Raw genomic sequence first — 12,573 nt, 5'->3', positions numbered from 1 at the left:
AAGCTTTAGAGCAAGGCCTCCAGCCTAATCCGGATGGGTGGGTGGAAACCAAGCACACAACCTGCTCCACAGCCACAAGGCAGGTGCTGGCATCAAAGCCATGACTCAGAGAAGGTCCCTCCTCAGGAGGGCCAGACTCAGAACACAGACCCTTTATGGGTTCGGGAAATACTAGATATCGTAGAGAAAGCTTGGGATCTTGGAAACTAACATTTATTGGGCACTTACTATTTTCCAGGCACTGTTCTCCATGCTTCATGGATAGAAACAAGGTCCTCCTTGTTTAAGGCATTATTCCATTTTGCAGATGAGGAAACTAACACAGAGAGGATTCTGGTGACTAGCCCAAGGTCACAGGTGATTAACCAGGCGGCCAAGAGTCAAACCCACTAGTTTGCCTTCAAAGTCCAAGATCTAACTATGACATCAAGACACTGTTCCTACAGTGCCCTCCCTCTTGGGCTCTAGTAAGAGCCACTGGGGCCCCAGCAATCCAGTATATGCTTATATGCTTATTTCTTCTCCAAGTGTGTGTCGTTCTCTTTGTCGCTGGAGATATATCTTACTCTGCCTTACAGTCTACTTATTTACTCACTAATCTCATTTCAAACATCCCCCTCTCCACCTCACCCCGAATCCAAAGTAGAAGGGCATGGCCTCAAGTCTGGGGACCACACTGTTTGAGGCTGGACACATGTGCGACACTGGAACCTGTCTTTCTAATAAGCTTACCAAGTAATCCTGATGGAAATCTTCACCCTAAGTCACCACCTCAACAACTAGGGGTCTCAGAGATGAAAGCCAGGGCAGAGGGAGACTCCTACCTACCCCTTGGGAGAAGGAGAAAGACACAAGAATCCTAAAAGCAGCTGTGGCTCCAGCATCTGGGAAGGGAATGGGACAGAAAGTGCCTCCAAGATGGACCCTGTCCTACTCTTCTTTCAATCCCCAGACCTTAACACTGGGCATGGCACGCAGTCAGTGTTTAGTAAGTGCCTGCTGAGCAGCTTGTTTCACTCATGGCACCATCCCTGGCAGGGAAAGAAATAGCAGCAGAGTCACCAATGCATGTAACCTGCCTGCAGCAAGAACTGCCCCAGAGAGGAGGCTGCAAAGCTTTAGAGCAGGGCCTTCAGCCTAATCCAGGTAGGTGGGTGGAAACACAGCCTGCTCCAGAGCTACACTACAGGGCAAGTGCTGGCGTAGAAGCCAAAATATGTTATTTCCTTGTGCGGTTTCATGAGACTAGGCAAATCAGCACAGAACCTGGAAGGATCCCAGGTGTACCACTCTTCCTCTCTGTATTAAGTGTTCTGGAGCAAGAGCAAGCTGCTGTCATTTTGTGAGCTAGATACATACTTACTAACTTTCAAGATAAGTACAGGGTGCTCCTGAAACACATACTGTAAGAAAGGGAAGGGGGATGATGAAGAGGGTGACATACTTTACAGGAGGCCAGAGGACCCACTACCAATATTCCAAGTCAAAGAAAGCTTTGGACAAGAGATGGGATTTCATGAGCTATTTGAACAAAGATGTTAATTATCTAATCCCTCCATTGCCTCATCTTCTAAGTCCTGTCCCACTCCAATTACTCCTGCACAAAGCTACCAATACAATGGCCCTAAACTCTTCCTTTGTCAAATCATTGGCTGCCAAATCTCAAAACTCAAATCATGAGATCCCAAGTGGCTGCCGGTACTAACCTCGGGCCCACGCTTCAGGTTAAGCCTTCTGTCACACCCACAATAGACACCTTGACCCTGGTGTTTCCAAAGGGCTCCCTTCGAACATCTACTGCAAGCACAACGAACCACATGTACACTTTATCTTGTTTTTTTTGCTAAAGGACAGGCAGAGAGCTAAGCCTCCAGCACAGCAGCTGGAAGGATTAAAGGCTCAGATGCTGAGAAGGCCCACTTTCTGGTAATTCCACCAAGCCTCAGCCCAGGACAGAGAGAAACTGCCCAGGGAAGAACTATGAACAAACAGGCTCTCCAACTCCCTCAGTGACAAAGCAGGGGAAGAGAAATTCCCAGTGAAGTGAAACACAACTGCTCACTGCAGCAAAGATGGGAGACAATGATCTGAGATAGACAGCAGCTGGAGTTGCACTTCCAGATTTCTTTACATCTTGTTCCAAAATGTAGGTCCCTCTGAAGTTTTAAAGTACATTTTAAGAAAGTATTAAAATCTCACTAACTGTGAAATACTAGAAACTCATTAAAGTCAAGTCAAAGAGGAAGAGTTTTTCATCTTGGGTTTAATAGGTTGTGCCAAAAAGAGAAGCTTTGAGTATTTATCAGCTAAACCCCACTAGGTCTGAGAGCCACTGAGAGCAGCATCTGTCTCAGGATCAAATGGGGTGTTTAGTTGAAATGCAGACTATTAATGGACCTAATTTCTGGGATGAAGCCCATTAATCTGCATTTTTAACAAGCTCTCCTGGGGACTGATCCTTCAAAGAAAGTTTGAGAACAGTTCTGTTCCTGGAGTGCTCTGATCCTGGAGTACCCGCCTAGTCAATTCATGTCACTTTCCAAGGACGCTTCAGGCTTCCCAAACACACTGGAAAATAACAGATGTAAGGTGAAAGCTCCCCAAATGCCCTTTTCATATTGCTTTTAATTGATCTATCCCAGCCGCTGTGCAGGTCCCTGGCTTATTTCTGTATCCCCAGAGCCTGGAACACAGTTGGTACTCAGTGAAGAATTGCTACCAGCCTGGGCAACATAGAGAGGCCCTGTTTCTACAAAAAAAAAAAAAAAAAAAAAAAAAATTTAAATTAGCGAACGTAGTGGTGCACAACTGTAGTCCCAGCTACTCCTAAGTCTGAAGCAGGAGGATTACTTGAGTCCAGGAAGCTGAGCCTGTAGTGAGCCATAATCATACCACTGCACTCCAGCCTGGGAGACCTTACATGATTCTGAGCCTGGAGTCCAGAGAACTGCATTTCAATACCTGTTTAAAAGCAAATATGGCCTGGGCACGGTGGCTCAAGCCTGTAATCCCAGCATTTTGGGAGGCCGAGGCTGGCGGATCATGAGGTCAGGAGATCTAGACCATCCTGGCTAACATGGTGAAACCCTGTCTCTACTAAAAATACAAAAAAAGATTAGCCAGGTGTGGTGGTACACGCCTGTAGTCTCAGCTATTCGGGAGGCTGAGGCAGGAGAATCACCTGAACCCAGGAGGCGGAGGTTGCAGTGACCCGAGACCGTGCCACTGCACTCCAGCCTGGGTGACAGAGACTCCGTCTCAAAAAGAAAAAGCAAATATGGTGATCAATCACCTTCATTTCTTCTTTTCTTCTTTTGATGGAACTTCTCAGAATCTTTCTTTTTAAAAAAGAGCTTTGTAGTAGATTTTTGTCACCTGGGGTGCTTTTGGTGGGGGTACGGGGGATACCCAACTTCTGAGACCACATTTGTGAGCTGGGTGGGAGGCGGCCCTGCCTTGAATTGTGAGGTCAGCTGAGGTGCCCAAACTGTGTTCTGGTGGAGCTGAGCCATGCTGGGCCAATCAGAAGCTTTCTTCTGAGCCTGGGCCTGCACACTCTGAAGCAGGACAGTGTCTAATTCATTCCAGCAATGATGGCAGCAATGCCAGCAGCCACATCCAGGGTCCTGTTCTGGCAGCCGCAGCCATCCACCCATCAGGAGTCCTGTGGCATGTCCTGGATTCCTAAGCCTGGCTAGCCAGCCTTGCTGCCACTTACCTAAGCCACCCAGGGTCCATCCTTCCAAGAAGTCCTTTATATATATATATTTTTTTTTTATTATACTTTAAGTTCTAGGGTACATGTGCACAACGTGCAGGTTTGTTACATATGTATACATGTGCCATGTTGGTGTGCTGCACCCATTAACTCGTCATTTACATTAGGTATATCTCCAAATGCTATCCCTCCCTCCTTCCCCCACCCCACAACAGGCCCCGGTGTGTGATGTTCCCCTTCCTGTGTCCAAGTGTTTTCATTGTTCAATTCCCAACAAATGCTGCTGGGAAAACTGGCTAGCCATATGTAGAAAGCTGAAACTGGATCCCTTCCTTACACCTTATACAAAAATTAATTCAAGATGGATTAAAAACTTAAATGTTAGACCTAAAACCATAAAAACTCTAGAAGAAAACCTAGGCAATACCATTCAGGACATAGGCCCATGCCTATGGGCAAGGACTTCATGTCTAAAACACCAAAAGCAATGGCAACAAAAGCCAAAATTGACAAATGGGATCTAATTAAACTAAAGAGCTTCTGCACAGCAAAAGAAACTACCATCAGAGTGAACAGGCAACCTACAGAATCCAAGAAGTCCTTTATCTGATAAAAATTACCTCCGACTCAGCTTCCACCGTTTTAACAAAGTATCCTGACCCTTAACAAATCTCAGAAATAGCTCTTTGCTCCCTGAAAAACCTATTTCCTTTATATTTTAAACAGTACCAACTTGGTTTAAAGTTTTCAGCTTGTCCTCTGATGCATTTGTTTACTTCATGGTACTAAAACACAAAGAAACTGTCTCGTATAAAAATCAGAAGGAAGTTTAGAAAAGTTTAGAAATCAGAAGGAAGTTTAGAAAAAAAACATGGAACACATAAAAAAACAAGAATAAGCTAAAGGGCACTGCTGAATAGACAGACAACAGCAACAGTAAGGGGGCTCTGGTCCCCCTTACTAATTCTGCCAAGATGACAGTTGTTTGCATTCTCCAACCCTTCTTCTGCTCCTCTGTCAAAGGAGGATTTCGCATAAGGTTGGCAGTCTAGCAATCTAATAGTTAAAGCACCTGGCACGCAGCTGGAAGGCTATCTGGGGTCTGTCTGCTTCTGCTAGCATCAATACTCTGAGCTCAACTCCACCGGGGCTCCTAGGATAACCGGGACAGAGAGGACGGTGAGAAAAGAAAAATGAGTAACATCACACAAGTTGAACCATATGAGGTTGACGATATTCACATCTTCCATCCGAAAAACCGACAATTTCTTGTGATTCAACCCAACATATCGCAGCGGTTGTACGTGTCGCGTGAGTCTCGGGGGGCCCTCAAGAACTACGATCGTGCACTTGCTTTCTTAACAAAGAACAGCTGCCGCCCTCAGGAACTCCAGCAAACCTTTCTCCAGAAAGGTCAGTCGCCTTAGCGGGCTCCAGAAGCAACCTGTTGCAGAATGAAGCTTGGGGCGCCGGATTCCCCGCCCTTTACCTCCAAACCACCTCCAGGCCAAGCCCCCTCCTGGCCTAGCTCCCTTTTGGGCGGAAGCCTCTCGCGAGCTGCGGGACACAAAAGAATGAGTGGCGGGGCGGGCGCGGGAAGCCAAGAGACTCCAGGAATTCGCAGCCGCGCAGGGGAGGGGGTTGCCGGAGTAACTTGGCTGCTCCGAGCGCGTCGGCGCCAGTTCCCCGCCGCGGCCCCTGTTGGGCACAGATCGGGGGCGATCTTGCCAGAGAGAAGGGGTTCCGGAGCTCGTTCCTCCCTCCGATCCGACTCCCTGCCCCTCCAGACGCGGGCTCTCGGGGAAACTGATTCCGAGCCTCCGACTTTCTACAGCCGTGAAGCTCCTGGTCTGTCCACGCTCCTCTTTGTTGTCCGGTCGGCGCGTTCTGACAGGGTGCGCCTTGAGCACCCCAGTTCCCCATCTAGCGATAGCCGCGGGTCCCCGCGCATGCACGCAGAAGGGCCGTGGAGCGGGAGGCTGGGAGGGTGCTTCAAGCCAGGGGTGCATGCGTTCTCCCACGGGCACGGGGAGATGGCCTCGCTTTGTACCCCCATATTCCTCCTCCGGCTGTGGTCGGCTGCACAGTGTTGGCCCCTTTCCGCACTGAGCCAGGGAAGCTCAGCGCCTCACGTCCCCGGGGCCATCCCTAGAGTTTTCTTTACCGCAGACTCGTTCCCCAGACCCTGGCGAGTCTCACCTCGGTCACCGTTCTCCCCGAGAGCGAGTCCGAAGTCTCTGCGGCCCCGGTCGGCTTCGCACACTCACCTCCGACTCCCGCTCCGGAACCACAGCCGCTGGCCACCCCCACCCCCGCCCCCATCCCCAGTGGATGGGAAGGAGACCCAAGCGGGGCGTCGCGGGCCACCACTCAGCCGAAAAAGTTTGGGTTGGCCGGGCACCGGGACCGCCACGCGCTGCCCGCAGTCCTTCTAGCTCCCAGCCGCTGTCCGGGTCCGCACTACCTACTGAGGGGCCAGGGAGGCGGCGCAGATGGCTAGGGTAACGGGGGCGCAGAGCGAACCCGTCCACTCCTCACTGTACACCCCCAGTACAGTGGAAAGAGTGCGCTCAGCCCCGCGCCTGGTCAGCAGATGCCTCTCTCGCTCCCGGATGAGGACCCAGCTACTCACCGTGCACCCGGCTCCCGCTCCTGCTCCTGCCCTAGTCACCGCTGCCGCCGCCCTGTTCGCCCTGTTCGCCAGGCCCTGGCTCGTGAATTATTTATGACCCGGCTTCTGGGACCACCGCGACGGCTTTCGGAGAGCCCGCCCCCCACCGCCGGCCGGGGAGGGGCTCAGGCGGCGCTGCGGCCAGACCCTCGGACGTGGCGGGAGGCAGGAGAAACGCCCGGGTGCCCGGGGGGACCTGTTGCGGCTTCCTCTGTCCCGGACGGGGACCTAGGTCTGGAGCCGCCGTAATGGGAAGGATTCCTTAAACATACTCACCGTGGCGGAAGAGCTGAGCGCATGGCCAGGTGCCGCGTGGGGATCTGCCTCAGTCATTTAAAGATCGCGAAACCCGAGCCCCGGACGCGCTCTGATTGGACCGGCTGAGCTGCTTCGCCACGTAGCCCCGGGGCGCCCACCAGCACCTGGACAGCATCCATTTCCTGTAGAGGTGCCTGCTCAACTCCCGCACTCCCTTCTTGCAACGTTCGCGCCTCTTTTACCCCAGCAGAGTCCCTTACTTAGAATGCAACTACCCTCCTAAAAACTCTCCTCTCTCATCCCGGCCGCATTAGACCTTTCTGTTGCCTAATCCCAATGCAATTTAAAAAAAAAAACAAAAAGCAATAAAACAAATATCATTTGAATCCTTAGTGTGCAGCAGTACCAATGCTAGTGGCTGAAGCGGTTGAAAAACAGCATAAAGCCACATTCGCTCCCATGTGTACACACAGGCATCTGCTATAACGTGAAGCCGCTGCAACTTCTTTTCTCACTGCCTATTGGTCTTCCCGCTCTGTGAGTTACAGCTCACCCTCGGAGTCTTCACCTTGTTACTTAGCTGAGTGGTGGAAACCTGTCAGAAGTAATCACTCGGTGTCTAAGTGTCCTCACCAATTTGCACTTCACTCTTATTCACCACTTCTTATCTTGAATTGAGAATACTGTACTCTCCGGCAGGCAAAAAAAGACGTAGGGAAGAAAAGCACCTTCAGGATGGTGTCTAGCATACAGTAGGTGTTTAATACATGTTTGTGATATGGATAGACAGATGAAAGGATGGATGCCCAAGCTACAAATGAATGATAGGAACATTAAGTCAGTACCTTTTACCCCAGAATCTAACATAAAACAGGTACTGGAAAATAAGCATTTTTTGTTTTTAATAGTTAGATTGATCCTGAGTGTGTATATTTCTAGACAAGAAATGTTAGTTCAGAAAACTTCCAAAAATTACACTAGGACATGGCAAGGTTAGATGGTTCGGCTCTGTGTCCCCATCCAAATCTCATATTGAATTATAATTCACTGGGAGAGGGACCTAGTAGGTGATTGGATTATGAGGGTGGATTTCCCCCTTGCTGTTTTCATGATAGTGAGTGAGTTCTCAGGATATCCGATGATTTAAAAGTGTGTGGCACTTCCCCTTTGCTTGCTCTGTCTCTCCTGCTGCCATGTGAAGATGTGCTTGCTTTCCCTTCTCCTTCCACCATAATTCTAAGTTTCCTGAAGCCTCTCTGGCCATGCCTACCATACAGCCTCTGAAACCCAGTCTCAGGTAGTTCTTTATAGCAATGTGAGATCAAACTAATATGGGTGGAAAACAAATCTTCTAATCAGGGCAGATTTCCCCTCTGCAGCCCCTGCAGGTCGGAAGTCTCTGGTTGAACATCTCCTGGGGTCCCATAAACCTGCTCCTAGATAGCACTTTTAGGCTGGAGCTAGCAAAAGAGGTGAGTTCTCAGAGGAGTGGGTCCTGATCTCCGTCAAAGTTTGGTCCCGCCTTTTTTAATCGCTGTGACTTTGGCTGCTTACTATTTCTCTGAGCCTCAGTTTCCTGGTCTGCAAAATGAAGACAATTATAACTCACAGGGCTCATTTTCATTCCTAATAATATCAACAACAATAGTATCAGTAGAAAGGGATGAAGCAAAACGGTCAAATAGAAGGTTTGACAACCCACCCCCCCACCCCAGCCAGGAACACAATTTAACTGCTATCTACACACACAAAAAGCACCTTTATAAGAACCAAAAATCAGGTAAGTAACCACAATATCTGGTTTTAATTTCATATTACTGAAAGAGGCACTGAAGAAGCCGGGAAAGATAGTTTTGATTTTGCCCATGCCGCCAGTCCTCCATCCCCCAGCAGCAGCAGCCTTGTGGCTTGGGAAAGGGAGAGTGCAGTGATTGTGAGACTTTGAATTGAACTCAGTGCTGCTCTGTCATGGCAGAAAGCAAAACTAGGCTGAACTCAGCCAATGCCTACCCATGGAGGGAGCATTTAGACAAGCTCTAGCCAGAGGGAATAGCCCATACCAGTGGTGAAAACTTGACTTTCAGTAAAGTGCTCTGGGGCCCTAAATAACCTTAAAGGCAGCCTAGGCCACAAGGACAGCAACTCCTAAGCAAGCCCAAATGCTGAGCTCAGAGCCAGAAGACTTGGAGGGCATGTGACTTACTGAGACACCAGACAGGGGAGCTAAGGGAGTGCTTGTGACACCCCTACCCCAACCCCAGGTAGTGCTGTTAGTGGCTCTTCACCACTGCATGCCCTTTTCTAGCACTCATGCCTCTTTTACCCCAGCAGAGCTCTCTACTTGGAATGCAGCTACCCTCCTAAAAATGCTCCTCTCTCAAAAACTCTCAGCCACATTAGACCCTTCTGTTGCCTAATCCCAATGCAATTAAAAAAAACAAAACAAAAATAATCATTTGGATCCTTAGTGTCTCCATCAGTCCCAATGCTAGTGGCTGGAGTGATTAAAAACAGCACGAAGAGACCCATTCCTTCTGCTTGAAGAGGGGGAAGGGTAAAGAGGACTTTGTTATCTTGAATATCAGTTTAGCCACAGTAGGACAGGGCATCAGTCAGAGTCATCAGACCCCCATCCTAGGTCCTAACTTGTGGATAACATTTCTAGACACACCCTGGGCCAGAAGGGAAACTGCTGCCTTGAAGGGAAAGAAACAGTCTGGGCAGGACCCCATCACCTGTTGGCTAAAGAGCCCTTGGGTTCTCAATAGCTAGAAGCAATACCCAGGTAGTACACTGTGGTTCTTGGGTGTGACTCTGAGATCTGCTGGTTTCAGGTGAGACCTAGTATATTCCCAACTGTGGTGGCTAATGTGAGAGACTCCTTCTGCTTGAGAAAAGCAGAAGGAAAAGTAAAGAGGATGTTTTCCTTCCCCTTAGGTACTAGCTCACCCACAGGGAGGTAGAGTACTAAGCAGGCTCTTGGGGTAGTCTTCAATGCCCAGACACCAATGAATATCCAAAAGCTTCCAGACCACCCAGGAAAACATGACCTCACCAAACAAACTAAATAAGTCCCCAGGGAACAACCCTGGAGAAATAGAGATATGTGATCTTTCAGACAGAGAATTCAAAATTGGTATCTTGAAGAAACTCAGAGAAAATTAAGATAACACAGAGAAAGAATTCAGAATTCTGTCAGATAAATTTAATAAAGATATTGAAATAATTTTAAAGAATCAAGCAGAAATTCTCGTTTAAAAATGCAACTGACATACTGAAGAATGCATCAGAGTCTTTCAATAACAGAATTGATTAAGGAGAAGAAATAGTGCACTTAAAGACAGGCTATTTGAAAATACACGGTCAGAGAAGACAAAGAAAAAAGAATAAAAAATAATGAAGCATGCCTACAAGATCTAGAAAATTACCTAAAAAAGCAAATCTAAGAGTTACTGGCCTTAAAGACAAGGTCGAGAAAAGATGGGGTAGAAAGATTATTCAAAGGGATAATATCAGAGAACCACTCAAACCTATAGAAAAGTATCAATGTCCAAATACAAGAATTATATAGAACACCTAGCAGAAAAACCTAAAGACAACTACTCCAAGGCATGCAATAATCAAATTCCCAGAGGTCTAGGATAAAGGATCCTAAAAGCAGCAAAAGAAAAGAAAGAATCAACAAACAATGGAGCTACAATACATCTGGCAGCAGACTATTCAGTGGAAACCTGACAGCCCAGGAGAGAGTGGGGTGACATATTTAAGCTGCTGAAGGGAAAAAACTTTTATCCTAGAATAATTATATACAGCAAAAATATTCTTCAAACATGAGGGAGAAATAAAGACTTCCTCAGACAAACAAAAGCGGAGGTATTTCATCAACACCAGACCTGTCCTACAAGAAGTGCTACAAGGAGTTATTCAGTCTGAAAGAAAAGGATGTTAATAAGCAATAAGAAATCATCTGAATATATAAAACTCCCTGGTAATCGTAAGTACGCAGAAAAACACAGAATGTTACAACACTGTAACTGTGGTGTGTAAACTACTCTTATCTTAAGTAGAAAGACTAAATGATGAACCAATCAAAAATAATAACTATGACAACTTGTCAACACATAGACAGCACAATAAAATATAAGGAGAAACAACAAAGAGTTTAGAAGCAAGGGGAGGAAGTTAAGGTGTAGAGCTCTTATTAGTTTTCTTTGTTTATGTAATCAGTCTTAAATAATTACTAACATAAAATAGTGGGTTATAAGAAGATAGTCTTTGCAAGGCTCACGAGAACTTCAAGTCAAAGAAACACAATGAATACACAAAAATAAAAAGCAAGCTATTAAATCATACCACCAGAGAAAATTACCTTTGCTAAAAGGAAGACAGGAAGAAATGAAAGAAGGAAGAGAAGACCCCAAAACAACCAAAAAGCAAATAATTAAAGAGCAGGAGTAAGTCCTTACTTATCAATAATAATATTGAATGTAAATGGACTAAACTCTGCAATCAAAAGACATAAAGTGAGCAAATGGATTAAAAAATAAGACCCATTGGTCTATTGCCTACCATAAACATATGTGACCTATAATGACACAAATAGACTGAAAATAAGGAACATAAAAAGATATTCCAAGCCAATGGAAACCAAAAAAAGAGCAGGAGTAGCTATATTTATATCAGACAAAACAGACTTCAAAACAAAAACTGTAAGAAGAGAAAAAGGTCATTATATAATGAGAAAAGGCTCAATTCAGTAAGAGGATCTAACAATTGTAAATGTATATGCACCAAACCCTTGAGCATCTAGATATATAAGGCAAATATTATTAGAGCTAAAGAGACTGATAGACCTCAATACAATAACAGCTGGAGACTTCAACATCCCACTTTCAGCTTTGGACAGATCTTCTAGACAGAAAATCAACCAAGAAACATCAGACTTAATCTGCACTGTAGAATGAGCCTCATAGATATTTACAGAACATTTCATCTGATGCCTGCAGAATAGACATTCTTTTCTGCAACACATGGATCATTCTCAAGGATAAACCATATGTTAGGTCAAATCAAGTCTTAAGACATTTTTTAAAAACCTGAAATAGCAACAAGCATCTTCCCTGACTACAATGGAATAAAACTAGAAATCAATAACAAGAATGATTTTGGGGACAGATACCCCCTTTACCCTTATGCCTTATTACACATTGCATGCCTGTACCAAAATATCTCACATAACCCATAAATATACGCACCTACTCTGTATTCACAAAAATTTTAAATTAAAAAAAAAACAGAAGTAGTGAGAGTAACACCCACACTTAACGAGCATTTACTATGAATGAGGCGCTGGGCCCAGTGCTTTAAATAAATTATTTTATGTAACCTTAGCAATAACAGCGGTTTGAGATCATATTATCTCTATCATAAAGATAAGGCTAAAATAGGTTTAGTAACCTGAGGTCACCCAGGTAGTAACTCAAGCACTAAATTTGAACTCAGATCTGGCCCATGATCACCAATGCACCAGAAGATAACATAAAACCTTTTCAGGCCACTGCCACATTGGATTGAAATGGATGGCTATCTGCCTTACGGTAGGGCACCGAATGCTTCAACTGTTTTCACCCATTTCCATACCATATCCCAACATCTCCACCTGGACCATTGTGGTTGTTCAATAAGTGAGTGAATTAGTAATAAACATAGAACACAATATTATGACCTAGTCTGGGCAGTCTTTTGCAGGCAGTGACAAGACCTAATGATTTGTTCCATTCAATTCCACTTGGAACTCTCATTCTACAGTCCAGCAATTTAGCTCAGTTGAATGCCTATGTCATTTGTTACATGCAAGGCTAGAGGGTGAGATGTTTATTCCGATACACACACTCAGAGTCATTAGATGCAAAAGCTTAGATGTCCC

General features: G+C 46.0%; 1 protein-coding gene across 10 annotated transcripts in view; it reads right to left on the bottom strand.

The window, feature by feature from the left end:
• PROM1 (prominin 1) overlaps nucleotides 1-12,573 on the bottom strand; it is a 154,784-nt gene that overhangs the window by 107,647 nt on the left and 34,564 nt on the right. Inside the window, exon 1 of one of the 10 annotated variants that reach the window (XM_058430227.1) lies at nucleotides 3,293-3,395. The exons of 8 other annotated variants lie outside the window; for them this stretch is intronic. The gene's annotated coding sequence lies outside the window, so the exon portion shown is untranslated. Of the gene's footprint in view, nucleotides 1-228; nucleotides 337-3,292; nucleotides 3,396-12,573 lie in introns of those variants that run through there. One more of the 10 variants, XM_058430232.1, reaches the window with a different exon arrangement.

Source organism: Hylobates moloch, unplaced genomic scaffold, assembly GCF_009828535.3.
Source record: "Hylobates moloch isolate HMO894 unplaced genomic scaffold, HMol_V3 SCAFFOLD_17, whole genome shotgun sequence".
In the NCBI taxonomy this organism is placed as follows: Eukaryota; Metazoa; Chordata; class Mammalia; order Primates; family Hylobatidae; genus Hylobates; species Hylobates moloch.
Note: the sequence above shows the minus strand (reverse complement) of the source record. Positions and strands in the feature narration are given on the sequence as shown.